The following is a 6,110-nucleotide window of genomic DNA, read 5'->3' as shown; positions in this document are numbered from 1 at the left end:
TGTAACCATACCAAATGTAACATATCATACTAACTAGTCTATGAGGAAAGCCTGGAAACCCAGACCCTAGGAAGCGTGAACATTGGTACATTGTGGGAGGCAACCATTCATATATAGCCTACTTCAGTGGAGGCAACCCCTCTGTCAAGACAAGAGGGACTACATGTCATCTGTCTTTCACAGTAGGTTATACTGTCAGCATATCAATGTGTTTGTTGCCATTGCCAACCTGGTTACAAAATAGCAAAAAATAGAAAGAAGAGCTAGTTGAAAGTCATTTTATTTCGAAATGATGACTATATTAATTGACTTAACAGTGATCCATGTATCAGACACAAGCCTAAAAATAATCTTAAATAGTGAATTACCATACAGTAGGCCTATCACAGTCTACAACAAACACAACTCAATAATCAACCAACTTAACATCAGTTTAATAATAAAATCCTTTTAGCAAAATGTATCGAGTCAATGAAGGAGCTTGAAAATAATATTAGGTTTTCTAAACTCTGATCAGGACTATAATGTACGTAATGGTATGCCTCTGGTGACTATTTGAACTGTAATGTTTGATATTGGCCAGTCATGTCTATACAGGCGTAGGATCTTAATTTGAGCCAGTTTGCTACAGCAGGAAAATAATCCTGCAGCAACAGGAAATGTGAATTATTATGTGGATTATAATTAAATTGACATTTTTGTAAGGGTAGACGACAATTATGCATTTTATTTTATTTATCTCAATCGTCATTGAAAGGTCTAAATCCAAATCGAAACTGTGTAGAAATGATAATGGATCTACATGTATAGTCTCTCCACTCTGTCCAGCTTGCTAACAGTAATTGAAACGAAAGCTAGACAAAAATGTATGGATACTGGACTATAACACATTTTAAATGCGGCCCTCCGGGCCTCGGTGAAGACCGAATGCGGCCCACAGGCAAAATGAGTTTGACACCCCTGGCTTAAAGGATAATGTATTACATAAATATCATTTTCACAAATGCTGCATTCAAACTGAAATAAGTTGTCATACACAGCATCACATACATTTATAATATCACTATATGGATACATGTATACTTTTTCTAATATTATGAAGCAGAGATTAGCCTAACCTACCAGTCAAAATAGAGTTTCATAGATGTGCTTGCACAATACTAATATTTTATACCCTACTGTACTGATAACAATGGATAAAGACAGAGATTACATGGGTTACAGTATTTGTTTACAGTAGTCTAACTCAACCATTAGGTGGCAGTGTTCATCTACCTCTATTTACAAACGGAACTAAAAGAGGACGTACGGTACAATATCCTTTAATAGTAATTAATGAAAAAAATAAAATAATGGATACTACATATACCTGTATAGATGCTAAAATTAGAACGGACTTACATTAACAAAAAATATCTAATTAAGTCTAAACTAAATTATGTGCAACTGATATGAGTAATATTGCACAATTCACCATACATTTCTGATTGCACATAACAGTAGAATTATATAAAATGTATAAACATTGTTTTACATTTTACATCCCGACTGAATCCCTACCCAACCGTTGTGTAGCCTTCCTAAATATGATGTACATACGTGACATACTATAGTAGACCTGACACCAAGTAGTACAAGCAGGAATCAAAACTGCCTGAGTATTCAAAACTCCAAAACAGAGACAGCTGGCTCACAGATGGAATCAATTTATGTTGATGGATCAACTGTTGACATGGAGATAGATGAAGGATATTCATTTGACAAATGTAGCCTACATGTACTCAAGCTTAGGCTTCAGGAACCTTGTTTCCCCCTCCTTTAACTCATTACGGAATTGGTCATACACGCCACTTCTTTAGTACAATGTTAAAGTCTTTCCAACACTTTATATCCAGCTTCCCATCTCACAACATTGCCTCATCACCACCGCAAATAACTCCCTCTCCTGGGGCGTATTTAATAAAGGGCAATATATGTTGATGTAATTCTCTGAACAGTTAGTTAAATTTATCAGTGCTTCGAGTGTTGCGCTCTCTTGAATGTGCAAGTTCCCCCAGTGTGGTAGTGTCGCTGTCTCAGACTTCTCAGTTTCTCTCCTATCATGACATCATTGGTAACCTCGGAAACCCATTGAATAAAGGCAGACCCAAGGAATGAGGTTATAGCTTTGGAATGCAGGGTGAGACCCCCCACCCCCACCACTGTGAAAGGCAGAGCAGAACAAGGAAGTCCTTCTCTCACCCTCACTCTTTTCCTGTGTAAGTGACAGCCCAATTATTTTATTGAGACATTGCGCTCTCCTTAAAAGGGTGTTCTCCTACAAAGGATTGTGTCAATTCAAGGGCGTAACTAGCAGCAGTATTTTCTCCACATACAAAACAGCTTCCCTGAGGATTTGAAGCTGATAATTTAACACAACCAAGTCTAATCTAGTCCCACTTACCTGTAACATTTAAATTGATCAACAAGTGCAATTTGTCATAACTATCTCTCAGAGTAAGGTTCATAGTGTAGTTATTAATACAATTTTGATTTTGGTTCGAAGCAATACACAAAGGAGTTAAACTACACAAACATACATATATATATATAGTATCCTATGTGTATTATTACAATATATTAGATGCAGTACCAATGGGGGATGTGCCATTCTTAATTCTCCACTGATGAAGAGTAATAATATTGCATTCTTTGAGGATTAGTTTTACAATACAGTGAATGTGGATTTCTTTGTAGATATGAGGTTATAATGTATAGCATGCTCTTTTGTGAGATTGTGTGGTTTAATCAGTGTACCTCGCTGTTATATTGGTTCATGACGTGAATTTGTAGTGTGGAGATGCAGTGCAAACTTGTGTCGTGTGTAAACAGTATGCAGTGTATAGATATGACAGTGATGAGTAGTGTGTCCTCCTCCTTTCCTGGCTTTCAGTGCTGTGTCTCCAGCTCCACCACGGTCCAGTCTCCCTGGGGGGAGCTGCCCTGGCTGTCTGGGGAGTAGCTGCTGACAGAGGTGACAGTGGCAGAGGGGGGACTGAGCGGGAGCAGCAGGTTGGGCCACATGCTGCTCTCCAGGGGGTTCAGGGTGCCCCCACTCCCCACAGGCAGCAGGAGCAGAGGGGGGCAACCTCTGTCCCCGGACAGCAGCAGGGTTTGGTTGATGAGCTGCTGGACGATGTCCACCTTCTTGCTCCAGTCCAGGTCCATTGGAGGAATGGGACGTGGCCCCTGCTGGCGTGACTCTGGCCAGGTCTGCTTGGATGTCCACTTCTCCTGCTCCATCCTCATTTCTCCCTCTCGGTTCTGCTCTCTTTCCTCACCCTCATCCTCGCTGGTTTCCATGGCCTCATAGATGGTGCAGAGCCCGGAGGACGGGGAGAGCATGACTGCAGACGGACTCCTCAACTGCTGCTGCTGTTGTTTCTGCTGCTGTCTGAGCTGTTGTTTGAGCTGTTGCTCCAGCTCTAGCTGCCACTGCAGCACCTGGCGGCGGTGTCTGTGCTCCTGCTGCTGCTGCTGGAGTTGGAGCTGGAGGAGCTCCCGACGCTGCCTCTCCAGCTGCATCTGCTGTTCCTGCCTCAGACACTCCTCCTCCAGCCACTGCCTCTTCTGCCTTTCCTGCTCCTGCCGCTGCAACTCTCTCAGGTGCTTCTGGTGCTGCTCCAGCCTGCACAGCTGACCGTTGGCCACAGCTGCAGACTGGGGGGACCTGGAAGTGGTGTCGGTGGGTCTCCTGTTGCACTGCTGCTCCACGAGGTAGTGGCCGTTCACTACGAGATGAGGTGGAAGCTGGATGTGGTCCTCTTCCTGTAGGCCCATGGTTGGCTCATCCTGTTTCTCCTCCTTCCATAGGACAAAGGGTGGCTCTCTATGCCTCTGTTGTGACTCTTCGGTCTCCGCTTCTTCACGCTTGAGCCCTCCTGCTAGACAGTCAAGATAACTTGGGATGTGCGTTAGAGATGCATGCACCAAAAAGGAGGGGTAGGACAGCATCCAGGGCCAGCGACAGAGGATTCAAGGAGAAGTATCAAAAGGAGTGTAGGGAAGTGCTGAGGGATTGACATCTTTACACAAAGGGATAAAGCAAACAAAGCATTAGAAACATCTGTCTCCATCAGTTGAAAAAGGACAAATAAATTAAATTTGACCACAGTTATCTTCTAATATTCTGTTATATATTTGCTCACCTAAATATCAGAATAAACCGAACAGTCGTTGTATCCTGTTATTTTGGGGTATACATTTGTGGTGTGGGAGGACAGATCAAATTCTTACTGATCAGACCGTCACATCGAATCTTTGTGGTCTGGCTTCAAATGTCCCAGAGGGTAAGCTCGAACGGAGTAGCAGAACACGAGTACAGAGGCTTGCATGCATCCTGGACTCATCCTAAATCATCCCTCATCTTATTGGAACATGCAATGACTCATTATTAACATTACATCTGTCTGATTGGAGTACTTGCCACCATCTACGACCTAATCTAATATACACTGTTCAAAAAAATAAAGGGAACACTAAAATAACACATCCTAGATCTGAATGAATGAAATAATCTTATTAAAAACTTTTTTATTTACATAGTTGAATGTGCTGACAACAAAATCACACAAAAATTATCAATGGAAATCAAATTTATCAACCCATGGAGGTCTGGATTTGGAGTCACCCTCAAAATTAAAAGTGGTAAACCACACTACAGGCTGATCCAACTTTGATGTAATGTCCTTAAAACATGTCAAAATGAGTGTGTGGCCTCCACGTGCCTGTATGACCTCCCTACAACGCCTGGGCATGCTCCTGATGAGGTGACGGATGGTCTCCTGAGGGATCTCCTCCCAGACCTGGACTAAAGCATCCGCAAACTCCTGGACAGTCTGTGGTGCAACGTGGCATTGGTGGATGGAGCGAGACATGATGTCCCAGATGTGCTCAATTGGATTCAGGTCTGGGGAACGGGCGGGCCAGTCCATAGCATCAATGCCTTCCTCTTGCAGGAACTGCTGACACACTCCACATGAGGTCTAGCATTGTCTTGCATTAGGAGGAACCTAGGGCCAACCGCACCAGCATATGGTCTCACAAGGGGTCTGAGGATCTCATCTCGGTACCTAATGGCAATCAGGCTACCTCTGGCGAGCACATGGAGGGCTGTGCGGCCCCCCCAAAAAATGCCACCCCACACCATGACTGACCCACCGCCAAACCGGTCATGCTGGAGGATGTTGCAGGCAGCAGAACGTTCTCCACGGCGTCTCCAGACTCTGTCACGTGCTCAGTGTGAACCTGCTTTCATCTGTGAAGAGCACAGGGCGCCAGTGGCGAATTTGCCAATCTTGGTGTTCTCTGGCAAATGCCAAACGTCCTGCACGGTGTTGGGCTGTAAGCACAACCCCCACCTGTGGACGTCGGGCTCTCATACCACCCTCATGGAGTCTGTTTCTGACCGTTTGAGCAGACACATGCACATTTGTGGCCTGCTGGAGGTCATTTTGCAGGGCTCTAGCAGTGCTCCTCCTGCTCCTCCTTGCACAAAGGCGGAGGTAGCAGTCCTGCTGCTGGGTTGTTGCCCTCCTACGGCCTCCTCCACGTCTCCTGATGTACTGGCCTGTCTCCTGGTAGCGCCTCCATGCTCTGGACACTACGCTGACAGACACAGCAAACCTTCTTGCCACAGCTCGCATTGATGTGCCATCCTGGATGAGCTGCACTACCTGAGCCACTTGTGTGGGTTGTAGACTCCGTCTCATGCTACCACTAGAGTGAAAGCACCGCCAGCATTCAAAAGTGACCAAAACATCAGCCAGGAAGCATAGGAACTGAGAAGTGGTCTGTGGTCACCACCTGCAAAACCAGTCCTTTATTGGGGGTGTCTTGCTAATTGCCTATAATTTCCACCTGTTGTAAATTCCATTTGCACAACAACATGTGCCATTTATTGTCAATCAGTGTTGCTTCCTAAGTGGACAGTTTGATTTCACAGAAGTGTGACTTGGAGTTACATTGTGTTGTTTAAGTGTTCCCTTAATTTTTTTGAGCAGTGTATATTACATAACCCATCAACTATATTGACTTTCAGTATCAGTGTCAAATGAGATCTAGAGTTTGCT

This window comes from Coregonus clupeaformis, chromosome 7 (genome assembly GCF_020615455.1).
Source record: "Coregonus clupeaformis isolate EN_2021a chromosome 7, ASM2061545v1, whole genome shotgun sequence".
Lineage (NCBI taxonomy): Eukaryota > Metazoa > Chordata > Actinopteri > Salmoniformes > Salmonidae > Coregonus > Coregonus clupeaformis.
This window is presented reverse-complemented; position numbering follows the sequence as displayed.